Genomic DNA, 14,460 nt, shown 5'->3' on the forward strand with positions numbered 1-14,460 from the left:
CACCACCTACCGTGTGCGCTCTCTCCCTCTCTCTTGTCTCAACAATGAAAGGACACACAGGGGAAACTTTACAAGTATAAACAAGGACACAAGGGAGCGAAATGAGGGATAGGAAAACCAACCAACACGACAGAGAACTCACAGCTCAACATGCTGCCACACCCACGCATGACTCAACGACGAGAGAGACAGAGAGACAGAGAGACAGAGAGACAGAGAGACAGAGAGACAGAGAGACAGAGAGACAGAGAGACAGAGAGACAGAGAGACAGAGAGACAGAGAGACAGAGAGAGAGAGAGAGAGAGAGAGAGAGAGAGACTTTTGAAGCTCTTTTATTATAAAGGTAAGAAACCCATACAAGTCATGCAAATAATAAAGTCACCACAATTCAAAACATGTGCAGCCAAACAACAACAATAAAAACACCAAACACTAAAATAAAAAACTTAACAAACCATGATCAAGTTTACAAAACCCACCCTTTGCACACCATTTTTCCACAAAGGTTTGTAAATCATCTTTCATTTGGAAAAAAGAAAATTCCATGCGTAACCTTGCCATGACTAGAGCCTTAAACACAATTACCACATCACATAAAATATCAGCATTTGCCAGGAGCTTTGCTTTTCTTGTTTTGTAGATTGCTAATTTTCCAATAGAAATTAAGAAATTAGCAAGAGCAGTCTCAGAGCGTTTTTTATAACTAAGTGGTGTTCCAAAGATAAAAACACGTGTAGAAAAAGAAACGTTCATACGATTAAAAAAAGTTGATAAAAAACCAAAGAAGGGAAAGAGTCTTGCACAATCTACGTAAGCATGGAAAAGGTCTTCAGAAATCATACAAAAGGGGCATTCCACTGAATTATCCTCATTAAAACGATGTAATAAAACATTGGAGGGCAACACCATATGGGCGAGTCTCCAAGCAATATCACCAGTCCTTTTAACAATCGGTGAAACATACATTGCAGACCATTGCGGATGGGAGGGAGACCCAGAAGGCAGTTTCTCTTTCCATCGAGCCCCAAAAGAAAGAGGCTGTAACGAGGGAAACCGAACTGAGATACACAAACGATACAGTCTCTTTTTATCCTTGCTGGAAAGTGGCGATGAGGATAGCAAGATAGATGTTGTGGTGCTATCAGCTGGCAGGCTAGAGCTAGCACAGATCTGTGGTGGTGTACGGTGGTCACCATTGTTGGCGGTTGAGCTCAGGCCCAGGTGCCTAAAAACACACAGGATTTCCTGTAGGACCTTGGCTACGCTCCTCAAAGATCTGATGCCAGTTCTTACTTGAAGATGTCCTGCGGAGAACCAACTGTTCCTGTTACAGTCACGAAGGTCCCGAGTCGTTTTCACGCCAGCACTCACAAAACGTTGCACAAAGGCACGTGAGCGAGGAATAGCAGGAAAGAGGGCATTGTAGAAAAGGGGTTCCCGGAGGAACCTTTCACTGTTGTATGTCTCCATTTGGCGAGTTATTGAAATGGACCGCCAGACGTTCAAGACATCTTGGTAAAAGTCAGGGAGCAGCGAAGCATCGACATGTTGCAGCTCCATGAAGAAGAGTTCACAATTGTACCCAAGCATGCCGGCTTGTTTTAGTATACAGTTTGCAGTCGATTTCCAGGGCAAGGCCTCCAGAAATATAAAACGACGAGCTGTGGAGACTCGGAAGGCCATCACCCGACAAAGAATGTCCACAAGCCCATGACCACCTTCTGCCAGTGGGAGGCAAATAGTCTCTGGCTTTAGCCAGTGTTTGCCATCCCAAAAGAAGTCAAGTAAACATTTTTGGATTGACGACACCAACGTTGCAGGTGGCTGCAAGGCAATCATTTTATGCCATAAGAGAGGGGCCACCAGGTTGTTAATGACCAGTGCACGACCTCGGAAAGACAAGGTCGACAAAATTCCTCTCCATCTGTTTAATTTGTTGCTGATTTTGTGGAGCAAACCATCCCAATTCCTTTTGACAAAGCCTGGGGTTCCAAGGTAAACACCGAGGTATTTCACACCTTCTTTTTCCCATGTCAAATTCATAGGGAGAATTGGAAGGGCAGAAGGTGGCGTACCGCCGACCCAAACTGCTTTGCATTTCGACCAATTAATTTGCGTTGTACATGCTTGAGAGTAAACCCGTAGGCACTCAAATAGCAGAGCAATGTCATTACTGCTGCGAACAGCAACACATACATCATCAGCATAGGCCGAAATGATAACGGGATTTTCTGAGGGAGTCACTGAAAATCCCATAAGAGAAGATCGTAAACGAATCAAAAGGGGCTCAATGCAAAGAGAGTACAATATTCCAGATAAGGGACAGCCTTGCCGAATTCCCCTCCCAATCCGCAAAGGTGAACAGAGACCATCATTGATTTTGATCAAGCTAAAAATGTGATTATACAATAAGGATACATATGAAATAAAGGATGCCCCAAAACCAAATTGCTTTAAAATGTGAAACAAATACTCATGATTAACAGAGTCAAAAGCCTTTTCTTGGTCAATAAAAAAGAGACCGGTATGTTGTTGTTGAAATGCACACACATCCCACAGGTCTCGTACCAAAAAAATGTTATCGTGCATAGATCTGTGCATAACACAGTACGATTGATCCTGATGTATAACTGTGCTTAGAACAGTCTTTACACGGTTAGCTAGCGTTTTGGAAAAAATCTTGTAATCTGTGCAGAGAAGAGAGATTGGACGCCAGTTCTGTATCAATTGCAGGTCGTTTTTCTTAGGGATAAGGCAAACAACTGCACGCCGACAACTAAGGGGTAACAATCCCTCACGCAGACTGTATAAAAACACTGAGTGCAAAGCAGGACCAAGCATGTCCCAAAAGGTTTTATAAAATTCAGCTGGTAGCCCATCAAAACCAGGAGCCTTATGATCAGCAAGGCCATCGAGCGCAGTTTTAAGTTCACCGAGAGTAATGTTCTCATCCAAGACATGCCGTTGATGCTCATCTATCTGCGGTAAATTGGTCGTAATATTCTGCATTGCAGGCACATCATTGGGCTTAAAGGAAAACACATTCTCAAAATAAGACCGAACAAAGTGAACAATCTCCGTATTATCACTAAGAATATGCCCATCACTAGCCCGAAGACTAAGCATTTGCTGGCTCGCCTTCGTCGTCTTCTCAAACTTAAAGAAATCTTTACAACATGTGTCTGACGACAGTAAACTATTAACTCTCAGCCTGACTAAGGCACCAATACCATTTTCTTGAATTAATTCCTTAAGCAGAGTTTGTTTTTCAAAGAGGAGTTGACACCGTCTTTCATCACTGAGGACCTCAGCACCTTCCTGCAATCGTAGAATTTCTTGTTTCAAGGCATCAATACATAATTGTTTACTTTGAGAGCAATTGGTTTTGTATTGCTGACAGAAAACACGGATCTGCGCTTTAGCATAGTCCCACCACTGACAGAGATTTAGGAAACGATGTTGGAAATCCACAACCTTGTCCCAAAAAACCACAAAGGATGATTTAAAGAAAGGATCGCTCAGAAGTGAGGTGTTAAGAGACCAATACAGAGTGCGGCGTTTGAAGCGAGGAAAGGAAAAGCACAGTTTTACCAAAGAATGATCAGAGAAGCCTGAAGGGACAATAGCCGTATATGTCACAAGGTTGACAGCAGAGTTAGGAATATAAAATTTATCAAGACGAGCAAGTGAAAGATGATTTAGTAAAACCCGACACCAGCTAAATTGCTGCAGGTTTGGGTGTTGTTGCCGCCATACATCGTTGAGGTCATGCCGCGAAGTTATACTGGAAAGAGGCCTACTTGAAGCTGGATGTGGCTCTGCACTGTTCCTATCTAAAGTTGGGTTTAAAGTACAGTTAAAATCACCCCCTAAGCACAACAACGTATCAGAAGAGAGGTGTCTCAGGAAATTAAAGGACTGATTAAAAAAAGTTCCTCTATCTGTGCTATCACTTGGAGCATAGACGTTAACAAACATAAATCGTTGCTGATTGTATTCAAGCTCTACAGAGGCTAGATAGCCTGGTACGATTTCCTTAAAGATGGGGGGGGAGACAGACAAACGTGAACTGACAAAAAAAGCAATACCCGCACTCACAGAATCTGTATTACTAAAAAACCAAGTGCCAATCAGCTGTTGCTGCCAATCAGCCATGCAGTCTGCAGTGGCACGGGTTTCTTGCAATAAAAGTACATCAATCTTTTCCCTCCTGGCTAATTGCACAGTTTGGGACCGACGCAGCTGACTGCGCCCACCATTAATGTTCAAGCTTGCTATGTTCATAGAAACATAGGCAGCAACACAGCCATTACAGGTTTAATTCTTTCCTTGCTGTGACAAGGTACCTCTTCAGTCTTTTCAGTGATTGATCAGAAATATGAAGGGCCGCAGATTGTTGTACAACTTCCTGAGCCCCACTAATGAAGGCGTGAGTATCAACGAAGAAATCGCAGATTTTCACGCGCTTTTTACGGTAAGTTTTTTGTAGGAAATCCACGATTTCAGCAGGAGGGACGGAGCCTCCAGAGACATGCTCCGATGAGAAGTCGGCCTCACCATCACTCAGTGAGGCAACGGAAGAACCCCCATCAGAGTCACAATCATTGCATTGAGAGTCCATTGCTGAGGCAACAGGCTCATCGACGTGAAAATCTGAGACTTCAGCACTATCGCCCTGCTGACCATGAGCTTGACAAGGCTCAGCTGCCTCAATGGAGGATTCCACAGACAGATCACTAGTTCCAACACACTCACCACTCCCCACAGAGGGAGGGGTGGCACAATCAACACAAGCTTCATCAGGGGACACACATGGAGGCTCAACCTCACATGGAGGTTTACCCTCAGAACACTGGAGAGACTCAGGTGCTGTCTGGCCAACACATACATTTTCAGCATTTATCACATTACCCTCAGAGTATTCTGAAGGCGGGGGAGGTTGAGCAATTTCCTCAACTGGAGGAAACTGCTGAGGAGGAGGTCGCGCTCCACCATAACCTTCACTAACCACTTGAGCGAAGGTTGGAGGACAGGCCAAGACCTTAGTATCAGGCTCGTTGAGGTCGCTAGAAGGTGGGAGGGTACTTTTCCTGGTTCTCTGTTTGTCTACAATGGGGTTTGCATCAGCACCACCCATATTGTTTACCTCATCGACAACGATCTCAGTAGAGCCCTGCTGTTCATCACCATTCAGGCTAGTGGCTCTATCTGCGGACTTTTTCGGGCACGAGTCTTTTAAATGACCATATTGACCACACTCAAAACAAACTAGAGACTCTGTGGAGACAAAGACCCGATAAGTGTGACCTTCGACCTTGAAAGGCAATACCGCATTTAAAGAGGTTACACCACGCGGTAAAATCATATAAACAAAACGACGAAAGGACATGACGTGTTTTAAACGGTTATTTTTCCCTCGTACAGGAACCAAAGTAACTGAAGAGACAACAGAACCAAGTTTGTTTAGTTCAGTAACCAGGTCTTTGTTCTTAAGGAACGGAGGAGCGTTAGAGAGAGAAACCCGAACTGCCGGCGTGTCGAGTGGACATACCTGAACAAACACGTCGGGCGCAAAGAAAAGCCCGTGCTCGAATATTTGAGCAACCATGGGCACTGTGGAAACAAAGATTACCACGCGTTTATTCATGCGAGAAGCCGCTTTTACATTATCCAAACCGATTAACTCTCCGACCGCAAGGATAATGGCCTCGACGTCGATTCCCGACGGAGGTGAGCAAACTAACCCATGCTTCCGGGTTAGCGCTTCAAGAGACGTGTAACGAGAGCTATCCGCCATCGTTTGCACGTTTAAACAAAGGGTAAATGTATAAAGGTTAATGAAGCCAAAAAGCTCCAGTAAACAAACGAAAAATAAAAATATTTACGAAAAAAGAAACGGAAAAAGGATTATGATTTGTAACACGAGGCGAAAAAAACCCGAAGAGGGAACCGCCCTAAGGGGGAACCTTTACCGGTCTCACCACGTGTGCTCTCTCACTTTCTCACTCTCAAGAGGGGGGGGGGGGTATGATAACGTGGAAGGGTGACACACAAAAGACGGAACAAAGGTGAGAAAAGGTAAGGGGAGGGTAAAGATACAAACCACGCGCACGGAGCTACAATGCCAAGACACGAACAGACGCCATGACACCGCACCCAACACACGAACGGCCAGCAGGGGAGAGAGAGAGAGAGAGAGAGAGAGAGAGAGAGAGAGAGAGAGAGAGAGAGAGAGAGAGAGAGAGAGAGAGAGAGAGAGAGAGAGAGAAAGAGAGAGAGAGAAAGAGAGAGAGAGAGACTTTTTTGACTTTTGAAGTCCTTTTATTATCAAAATAATACAAAAAAAATGTATTTATATCTTTACACCAATCATAAATACATGAAAAAGCAATGAAACGAAAAGGTTACAGAAGTATCACGGCACACAATTTGCCAAAATAAAACATTAACTTTATACAACCTACAAAAATATTACCAGTTGGTTCTCACGAACCTCACACAACCCTTCATGACACCAAGTATTGGTGAATTCATCAAGATTGTTTGCATCCTTATAGAAACAAAACTCTAGTTTAAGTCTTGCTGACACGAGGGCATTGAAAAACAACATTACATTGCATTCTCCGGCAGGTTTACCGTTCAATTTCTCCCTTCTTGAGAGATATATTGCCAGCTTGGCTGTTGCGACAAGAAACCTCATTAACATATTTTCCTTGCTTGACTTGGCATTAAAGCCGAAAATAAAAGAACGCAACGAGAAAACAACCTTCATTCTGTGTGCCACAAGATTAAACCACCGAAACAAAGGAACCAATCTCACACAATTAATGAAGGCGTGGAACACGTCCTCCGTACATATGCAGAATGGGCAACATGTGGATGTAGGAGAGAAATGGTTGATTAACTTATTGGAGGGGACTATCCAGTGGATCAGTCTCCATTGGAGATCACCAGATCTTTTACTTATGAGCTTGCTATACATGGAGTTCCATACAGGTTCAGAGGGGGGTCCCACAGGCAACAGTCTCTTCCACCGGATTACTCCATTTAGCGGCGTATCCCCCAGCAGTAACTTGACACATGACGTGTATAGCTCTTTACTGCTAGTCTCTTGAAAGGGGCTTATCCCCATGCTAACGGGGGGTAAGTCTTCCAACTTGAAGTGCACCAGTAACCCAGGAAAAACCCACTCATCATGCAATAGTTCGAGCTCGTGGGACCAGCATACTCTCAGCCGTACCCCTATTCGTATCACCTCTCTCAACACTTTTGCAGTCACTCTTTCGGACCGAATTCCTGCTAGCTCGGCTACTTCTCGAGCTGATTTCCACCCGCAACCTGAAACTTGCCGGAGGTGCCATACTTTTGTGATGCCGGCAATTATGAAATTCTGGCAGAGGTCCCTACTTTTGGGTATGTTTGGGAAAAGCCGATTGCAGAACAAAGGCTCTTGTGCAAACATATGGATGTCGTAGTTGTCTTCTTGACGGCACACTGTGAGGTTCTGCCAAGCATTCAACACACTCTGATAAAAAACAGGAAGAGGAGATGTGTCAACTTGTTGAAGCAGGACCAAGAAACATTCGCGGCCATATCCCAGCCCGCCAGCTTGCCGCAAAATGTGGGTGGCCAAAACATGGTTTGGTAATTGTTCTTTCACCAAAAGTTTTTGCACAGTGCATAGCCGAAAGGCCATTATGCGGCTCCTGATGTCGACCATACTCTGGCCACCCTCGGCCAATGGACGGCATACAACATTTGGCCGTAACCAGTGATGCCCTCCCCAAAAGAACTCCAACAGTTGCCTTTGCACTTCCTTCACCAAGCCTTCTGGTGGTTGCAGGCAGATGAATCTGTGCCACAAGAAGGAGGCGACGAGGTTCTTGACTACCAAAACTCGGCCCTTATACGAAAGGTGAGGCAGGGCTCTCCTCCATCTACTCAATCTCTTTTTTACGCGTTCAGCGACACCTTCCCAGTTTTTCTGGCCGTACTGTGGGGATCCAAGGAACACTCCAAGATAGCGAACACCTCCATCCACCCACTTTAAACTTGCAGGAAGGTGTATTGGCGGGTCTTGTGCCATTCTAGATGCACTGTCCCTGACAGAGGGAACCCATAGCGCTTTGCTCTTTTCCCAGTTGCACTTCAACGAGGAAGCTAAATCAAACAAATGTAGGCACTTAGCCAGAGCTGCAATGTCGTTATTGTTTTTAACAATGATTGCAACATCATCAGCATACGCCGATACGACAACTGGAGGATGATCAGGAGATATACTCATTCCAGAAACGTTATTCCTTAGTAACACGAGAAGTGATTCCATTACAAGGGTGAACAGTAAGCCGGAGACGGGGCAACCTTGCCTTACCCCCCTTTGAACCTGTATGGGAGAACAAAGCTCATTGTTCACCTTAACTAAACTGAATATATTGTTGTACAATAAAGCAATATAAGTTCTGAAATTATCTCCAAATCCACAGGCTTCAAGCACATGATTCAAAAAGACATGATCGATGCTATCAAAAGCCTTTTCTAAATCAAGAAAAATTATACCAAAGTCATTCTGCACACAGTTGCCATCTATGAGATCTCTAATGAAAAATATGTTATCATACATAGATCTACCTGGAATACAATAACTCTGATCAGGGTGAACCAAATCGCAAATTACCCTTTTAGCTCGATTCGCCAGAACTTTTGAAAGGATTTTATAATCAGTGCATAGTAGAGAAACATGTCTCCAATTCTTCATTTGTCACAAATCACCAGCCTTTGGAAGAAGGGACATCACCGCTCTTCTCAAACTTAAAGGCAATTCTCCATGAGTCAGTGATGATTCAAGAACATGCATCAGTTCTGGACCTAATAGTTCCCAAAATTCCACATAAAATTCAGCCGGCAGACCATCAATTCCAGGGGCTCTTCCCGAGTCCATTCCAGCCAGGGCTTGCGTTAACTCCTCGAGCGTATTTGGCGAGTCCATATCCAGCCGCTGGGACTCGGTTAACGAGGATAGGTGAGAGGTTAAAAGTCTCATTGTTTCATCACAAACAACCTGTTTTGAAAACAGTTTGGAAAAGAAGTCCTGAACACATAACCGTCTGTCTCTGGGATTTACAACGACAGCTCCGCCAGGATTAATTACAGAAAAAATGTTCTTGGGTGCTTTACTGACAGAGTCCAGACGAAAAAAAGCTTTACTAGGGGTATCTAAAACCTTTAAGTTCTTAACCCTTAGTCTGAGCAACAACCCTGCTGCTTTCTCCTGGATTAACTCTCTCAGCTGAGTCTTCTTTTCTAGTAATAACTGGAAGTTTCTTGCATTATTATTTTTAGCAAGTTTACCTTCGAGCTGTACAATGTCAGCTTCCAAACAAGTCATTGTTATATTCTTAACATTTGTAATGTTTGCTCTAAACTGTTGACAAAACACCCGAATCTGGGCTTTCGTATTGTCCCACCAAAGATTAACTGAAGAAAAAGAGGGCTTTCTTTGGATTTGATTAGCCCAGAAAACTTGGAAGGCTTCTTTAAATAGACCATCTTCTAGAAGACTGGTATTAAATTTCCAGTATGCACTTTTATTTATTGACTGAGGAAAAAGAAACCCCATGGTTACTAAATGATGGTCTGAGAATATTGACGGAAAATAATCTGGAGAGACTATAGCGTTTCTAAAAGGTGAGTTTATATACCATCGGTCGAGTCTCGCAAAGGACACTCTTCCTCTGGTGATGCGGCTCCAGGTGAACTGAGGTTCATTGGGGAAAAGTACCCTCCATACATCTAGCAAACCCACCCGAGAAAGGAAAAGGGATAAATCAATACATGATTCGGGATGAGGTTCTGCCGAGTTCCTGTCCATTACAGGTTCAAAGGTACAGTTAAAATCACCCCCGATACACACACATTGGTTTAGATCAACTTTCTGCAGGTGATTAATCACAGACGCAAAGAAAGCTTTCCGTTCTGTGCTCTCACTTGGTGCGTACACATTGAATAATGTGAAATGGAGATTATTAACCTCCAGTTCAAGAGAGCTGAATCGGCCTTTAACAATCTCCTGGAAGAGGATTGACTCAGGTACCAGCCCTGGTCGAAGTACGAAAGCAACACCTGCCGAAAAGGAAGACAGGTTGCTAAAAAAGCACTGTCCCCGAAAAACGCGACACCAATCATATTCTACGTCTTGGGTGATGTGCGTTTCCTGCAGTAAAAGTACATCGACATTTTTGCGCCGAAACAAACTTTGCACTTGAGCTTGGCGGTTTGGGTTTGCACCTCCACCGTTAATGTTCAAGGTGCCAAAGGTAATTTGCTTCATTCCTTATCAAAAGGTTTGATTGGGTGTTGCGAAATCTCAAGACTGGCTTTTGTAATAAATTTCCTGAGTCGGTGAAATTGTGACCTTGTTAGTGGAAATGCTTTGCCCTTTCTTGTTATTTCCTTTGCTGATTGAATAAATGAACCTAAATCAGGAAATGTATCCCTGATAACTACATTTCGCTGTCTATAGGTTTCATTCAGAAAGGAGAGTACGAGTTGAGGAGATATCATTGGCTGACTCAACTGAGACTGAGACAACTCAGGCACCTCCTCATCCTCATCAGATTCCGACAAGTCTGACAAGGTCCCTCCAGGATCGAGGATGTCGGCCTCCGTGGTCACTATGGGAATTGTCAGTATCTCTGGGGATTCGCTGGAGAGCTCCACTGTGCAATCCACGATGCCATGGTGATATTTGTGCTCGTCAGAAGTTGAAGCCTCGGTTTCATCCTCTTGTGGAGCACAATCTACCGAATCGATGAGCGACTCGGTGACACAGTTTTGAATCTGCATCGGTAGAGCAGCACTGCAGAGGGATGAGTCAGTCACTGTCTGCTCGTTCACAGTGACTGATGTCAATGATCGTAATGGTTCGTTCGAGGGTTTATCAACGTATTCAGCGTTGCAACTTATTTCACCCATATAGCAATTTGCGTCCACAGAGTTTGTACACAAACTTTCAGACATATTATCCTCAATTGCAGCACCCGATTCACCATCCTTTTTTTCAAACCCGATGGAAGCATGAGGAACACATTGAGGTGTGTGTTCAGCTACACTGGCCTTCTCCAATACCACCTTTTTTGGATTACTGGTAGAAAAATTATCAACCGACGCCCTTCGTTTTTTAGAACCAATAATAGGGTCCTCCTCCATTCCTTCACTACATGAGGGAATCGCAGCAAAGGTTGTGCGAGTTGGGGTCGCTTCGGTTTCTGTGACAGGAAGTGAAGTGCGATCGTTTTCTAGACTCGGGATATGCGCATCGATGTTGCTATTGTTCATCTCACTGCAGGAGGGAACAGCAGGAACCGGCAAACTCACAGGATTAACTCCAGTCGGTTGAATAGGAACACGAGTATTATCATTTTTACAATCGGTGTATGCGTGGCCATTTTCCCCACACTTTGAACACGAAACCTTGGGACAAAAACGTTTAACGTGACCAAAGGCTCCACAGTGAAAACACGTTAGTGAGGCTGACGAGGCGTACATTTGATACTCCCGATCGTCGGATTTTACTTTAAATGAAATATTTAACCCTGTATCATCACCACGATCGGGAAGTACCATGTAAACTTGGCGACGGAAACTCATAACGTGTTTTATCCTCTCGTCTCGGCTCTTCAGAGGGATCATGGACATTCTCGACAGCTGTTCCATAATGAGAAAGGACTGACATTAGTTTGTCGTTTGATATAAATGGTGGTACGTTTGATACAACGATTTTCATCGCTGGAGTATCCATGGGGGACGCTAACATAAAAACACCACCTTCCGTGGTTAAACCTGCACTCACGACGTCGTGAACAAAGTTTTCTTCGGACAGGAAAATAACAACTTTTTGATTCATTCGTGAGGCAGCTCGGACATGCTCGCACCCGATTATTTTCCCCACTGCGAGTACCACATCCTCAGTGAGGACTCCTTCTGGTGGAACACACACAAATGCATGCTTCCTCGTTAGGCTATCGAACGCCTCTAACCGAGAGCGTGCATTCGCCATACCAGCGAATTCAACACCCCCCACTTGTCCGAACCGGACAAGAAGGTATCAAACCTAAATAATCGAACTAAAGTAAGTAATAAACGTGCATTATAAGCACAAAAATGGCTTACAAAACGCCGTCGAAGCCAGTAGGCCGCACCCAAAATGGGCCCGCTCTCAATCCTCTCTCTCTCGGAGACAAAGGTGTAGAACGGATGAAAACAAAATGCCAAAGTACACAGGATAGGAAGGAGAGGGAGGGGGGGGCAGGGGAGGGCAGGAGAGGAGGAAAACTCACCAATAACTCACTACAACACAGAGCAGTTGCTCACAGCCGCCATGACGCCACACCCACCACAAACGGCCTAGAGAGAGAGAGAGAGAGAGAGAGAGAAAGAGAGAGAGAGAAAGAGAGAGACATTTTGTTCCTCTTTATTGCTGGGAATCGTTGTGTACAAGGTAAATCAAACAAATACAGGCAGGTGACTGTGCAAGTTCAAAAAAGGTAAATTATAAATTCAATGTAAGAACACCATCAACAAGTTCACATAAAGATGCTTTCACACACCACCGCTGCGAAAACAGTGTACAATCACTGGATTTAAATTCAACGTGTACACGTGATGTAACCAAGGTTTTAAAAAGGTGAACAACATCAGAAACAAAAACAGAATCACAAACATTTTGCATTTCGTGTTTCCTTGACAGGTATATAGCAAGCTTTGCTTCAGAGGAGAAATAGTTGGCTAAAAGGCACTCATCTTTACACTGGTGGGAAATGCTAAAACCGAAAATAAAAACACAATGAGTAAAAGTTAGGACTAAGCCCCACGGATAACACGTGATAAAACTGTAAAAAGGGGTGCCAACCTAGAGCAATCGATAAAAATGTGAAAAATGGTTTCTGTGGCACCGCAGAAGGGACACGATTCTGTGTTATCGGAACATATACGGTGAGATAAAACATTGGAGGGTAAAATGTAATGTGCCAGTCGCCACTGCAAGTCTCCGGAGCATTTGGCGACGGGTACTTTGTACATAGCAAGCCAGTTGATCGAAGTGGAACGAGTAGTCTGGAGCATTCTCCTCCAATGTGCTTGTGGTTCTGCGGGTCTATCGGGAACAAGGGTTTTAACACACATACAATAAACAGAAGATTTTCCCATCAAATGAAAGGAGGTGAGACATTGGAAATGAAGCAAAAGCTCTGGAAAAGGATGGTGGGATGAGAGGGCCAGCTTCCACCTTTGGAGCCCATTTTAGCCTGCTTTGCTTGAAAAAGCACAGAATCACAGAAAAAATCCTCCCAATGACCCGAATGGACCTAACTCCAGTGGCTACAGCAACGTCAGCAGCTGGTTTCCACTTGTAAGGAGGAGGGGTTCTAAAATATTTAACCTTGGTGCATCCAACATCAATAAACTTTTGCATAAAGGTGCGATCACTGCAGACCCCTTCAAAAATGGGGTTTTAAAAGATTGGCTCGTTTAAAAACATTTCAACGGAGTAGTTACGGTTATCACGGCGCACGGTAACCGCCTGCCATGCCTCCAGCACACTCCTGTAGAACAGGGGGACTGATGCAATATCCACTTGCTTGGTGTCAATGAGGAACAGTTCCTGATCGTAGCCGAGTTTCCCTGCCTGCCGAAGCAGGCAGTGAGCCAAGGCCTTCCACGAGACGTCCATATACAACAGCCGACGAAGCGACAGGAGGCGAAAAGCCATCACTTTGCTGGTAATGGCGATCAGGCCCTGTCCGCCTTCAGCAACAGGTAGGTTTAACACACCAGGTTTGAGCCAGTGCTTCCCCCCCCCCCCCCCAAAAGAAGTTAATAAAAATAGATTGTAGTTTTTAAAGAATAAAAACCGGGGGCTGCAGTGCCATAAAAACGTGCCAAAGCATTGATGCTGCAAGGTTATTTATAATGAGGGTTCGGCCCCGATATGAGAGTTGACAGAGTAAGCCCTTCCATTTGAGCAGCCGCCTCTCAGTTTTATTTATTAGAGATTCCCAGTTTTTCAAAATGAAGTTTTCAGTGCCAAGAAAGACGCCTAGATAAAAAATTCCATCCCATGCCCATTCGAGTTGCTCAGGTAGAGACGGAGGAGTGGCGCCATTTTGCGGACCAAGATAGAGAGCTCTGCTCTTTTTCCAATTCACTTTTGCGGAACTTGCCAAACTGAATTCTTGAATGCTTTGGACCATGGCCAAAACGTCCTCATCTGAGTGAATGATTGCACAAAGATCGTCTGCATAAGCAATCACTTTAAACGGGTTCGCTGTCGGTTGGGGAAGGAAACCGAGAAGATGTGCATGCAACCGGATGAGCAAAGCCTCAATGGCGAAAGAGTACAGGAGGCCGGAAAGAGGGCAACCTTGACGAATGCCTCTACTAGCCGGGAAAGGCTGACATAAAAT

This window comes from Myxine glutinosa, chromosome 9, assembly GCF_964187855.1.
Source record: "Myxine glutinosa chromosome 9, kmMyxGlut1.1, whole genome shotgun sequence".
NCBI classification, from domain to species: domain Eukaryota; kingdom Metazoa; phylum Chordata; class Myxini; order Myxiniformes; family Myxinidae; genus Myxine; species Myxine glutinosa.